This window comes from Salmo trutta, chromosome 29 (genome assembly GCF_901001165.1).
Source record: "Salmo trutta chromosome 29, fSalTru1.1, whole genome shotgun sequence".
In the NCBI taxonomy this organism is placed as follows: Eukaryota; Metazoa; Chordata; class Actinopteri; order Salmoniformes; family Salmonidae; genus Salmo; species Salmo trutta.
The window spans coordinates 39521991-39525569 of NC_042985.1; positions in this window are offsets into that span (position 1 = coordinate 39521991).

Consider the following 3579-nt stretch of genomic DNA (forward strand, 5'->3'; position numbering starts at 1 on the left):
CAGTACTCTGACACGGCTACACTTTCTGGTCATCTGACCTGTCACTTGTAGATAATCGCAGAATTGAACCAATGGAAAATCGAGAAAACAGAATGACATTCAAAATGATGTACTTGAAATAAAGGACGTGTCATTTTGCTCAGCAAAACTAGATGAGCTCAGTAATTGGAGGAACGATTGAGTGTTTGAGGAAGTCAAAGACATTGGCTAAAAAATGTGTCTCAACAAGGTGGGTGTGTACCCTTAAAGAATCCTTAACTGGAATAGTGCCTAAAGCACGTCTAGTGGCTAGAGGTTTTGAGGAGCTGGCTGCTAAACAACTCCCAAGACTCACCGACATGCATCTCAGAGTCACTCAGATTGCTGCTGACAGTGATCTGACAGAAAAAATGGAAACTTCATTCCATAGACATAAAATCTGCATTTTTGCAGGGAACAGAGCTGTCAAGGGACATTCACATATGACCTCCGCCTGAAGCTAAGAGCGAAGGAACACTGTGGAAACTAAAAAAGTGTGTGTATGGCCTGGCAGATGCATCACTCTACTGGTACAACAAAGTCAAGGCAACAATGCTGAGTACAGGTGGGAAAATGTCACAAGTGGATCCTGCCGTCTTCAATTTGCTTGATCAAAACAGCAATGTGACTGGAGTACTTGTCTGTCATGTTGATGACTTAATCTGGGGTTGTTTACAGAACTTTCCTTCAACTGTGATTCCACACCTCAAAGCTGTTTTCCTGGTCGGCCACAAAGGAACAGCTTGCTGACTAAAAAGGGAAGATCCGGTCTTGTGCTCCTAAAGGCACTCAGTAATGGTAAGTGTCAGCTTATGTAATACAAATAAAAACTTTGTCACACACCCCATTTGTAATGGGGAACTTAAATAATAACTGGGACATTTAATTATTTTGTTGATGTTTTATTTGTCTTTAAAGAAAAGTGGGAGATTAATTTTAACAATGTTTTAAGTATCCCTATATTTCTGTTATTATGGTGCCATCACTCGGTTATTAGTACGCCTGGGCAGTAGTCTCACTGGTTGATGGACCTGGTTTGAGTGTGATGGCGACTATGTACTGTGGTTTCACAGTGAAGTAAACATTGTTAAACTGGAACGTTGTGTCATTTTGAGTTAACAATAACACATATTCAACTGCCAATTTACTGTTGTTCCCTTCAGTTGGTATACATCATCGTTATCATTCCATTTAATTACATTGTTTTGTTTACCTTAATTTGCTTCCTCAGTAAACGCCGTCACTGCCAGGTGCTTGTTGCTGAGGATCATTAGTAACAGTTGATTTAAAAACTAAAAATACACATAGGCTAATTAAATCGTTTAGGAGTGGAGAGCAGACCAAGCAGTAACAGTTTAAACGCGAAGCATGGCGCAACACTTGGCTGTCATCGCAGAGTTCCATGGTTAGCGCAGGCAATAGACGAGGGTATAGCCTACCATTGTACACTATTCTCCCTATTATAATTATACAGTTGAAGTCAGAAGTTTACATACACCTTAGCCAAATACATTTATACTCAGTTTTTCACAATTCCTAACATTTAATCAGAGTAAAAATTCCCTGTCTTAGGTCAGTTAGGATCACCACTATATTTTAAGAATGTGAAATGCCAGAATAATAGTAGAGAGAATGATTTATTTCAGCTTTATTTCTTTCATCACATTCCCAGTGGGTCAGAAGTTTACATACACTCAATTAGTATTTGGTAGCATTGCCTTTAAATTGTTTAACTTGGGTTAAACGTTTTGGGTAGCCTTCTACAAGCCCCCCACAATAAGTTGGGTGAATTTTGGCCCATTCCTCCTGACAAAGCTGGTGTAACTGACTTTTTGCCTCCTTGCTCACACACGCTTTTTCAGTTATGCCCGCAAATTTTCTATGGGATTGAGGTCAGGGCTTTGTGAAGCCACTCTAATACCTTGACTTTGTTGTCCCTAAGCCATTTTGCTACAACTTTGGAAGTATGCTTGGGGTTATTGTCCATTTGGAAGACCCATTTGCGACTAAGCTTTAACTTCCTGACTGATGTCTTGAGATGTTGCTTCAATATATACACATCATTTTCCTTTCCTCATGATGGCATCTATTTTGTGAAGTGCACCAGTCCCTCCTGCAGCATAGCACCCCCACAACATGATGCTGCCACCCCCATGCTGCACGGTTGGGATGGTGTTCTTCGGCTTGCAAGCCTCCCCCTTTTTCCTCCAAGCATAACAATGGCCATTATGGCCAAACAGTTATATTTTTGTTTCATCAGACCAGAGGACATTTCTCCAAAAAGTACGATCTTTGTCCCCATGTGCAGTTGCAAACCCTAGTCTGGCTTTTTTTCCCTTGCTGAGCGGCCTTTCAGGTTATGTTGATATAGGACTCGTTTTACTGTGGATACATATACTTTTGTACCTGTTTCCTCCAGCATCTTCACAAGGTCATTTGCTGTTGTTCTGGGATTGATTTGCACTTTTCGCACCAAAGTACGTTAATCTCTAGGAGACAACGCGTCTCCTTCCTGAGCGATATGACGGCTGCATGGTCCCATGGTGTTTATACTTGCGTACTATTGCTTGATGAACGTGGTACCTTCAGGCATTTGGAAACTGCTCCCAAGGATGAAACAGACTTTTTCTGGGGTCTTGGCTGATTTATTTTTGATTTTCCCATGATGTCAAGCAAAGAGGCACTGAGTTTGAAGGTAGTCCTTGAAATACATCCACAGGTACACCTCCAATTGACTCAAATTATGCCGATTACCCTATTAGAAGCTTCTAAAGCCATGACATCATTTTCTGGAATTTTCCAAGCTGTTTAAAGGCACAGTCAACTTAGTGTATGTAAACTTCTAACCCACTGGAATTGTGATACAGTGAATTACAAGTGAAATAATCTGTCTGTAAACAATTGTTGGGAAAATTACTTGTCCTAACCAACTTGCCAAAACTATCGTTTAAGATATTTGTGGAGTGGTTGAAAAACAAGTTTTAATGACTCCAACCTAAGTGTCTGTAAACTTCTGACTTCAAATGTATGTACACCAATCTTCCAACATCACCATGGGTCCAAGAACAGAATGTGGTAATTTTCAGAAAGAATCAAACCACTTCTCTTTCATGCATAAAAGGCTCTCAAAACCTTTTTATGATTCATAAATACTTTCCTAACCCTGAATAAATATACAAGATCAGAGTATTTTGAAATCTACCAATTGGTGCTGGAAGAGACAAATATGCATATATTCAGATGGCTTTCATTCATTGACCCCTAATATTCTAAACCCATTCTCTCGATATATTCCATTGAGTCTGCTGCCAAAATTCAGAAAAAAAAGGTACACTGTATTTAAAGGAATGGCTTAAGATAGATGTACTGAAAACCCTATTGAATGAAAACTCCACAAGTGGGAGGGTTTCAGTGGTTGAATTACATTTATTCAGCGCGCGCAAGGGACCCATGCCTGCAAAGCCCATTACGCACCTTCATAAGGTTGAGGATGTGTTATACAGAAGCTGTTCATTTCAGGATGTTGATAGCAGATGTAAAGATGAAGCGAAGTAACCAAAA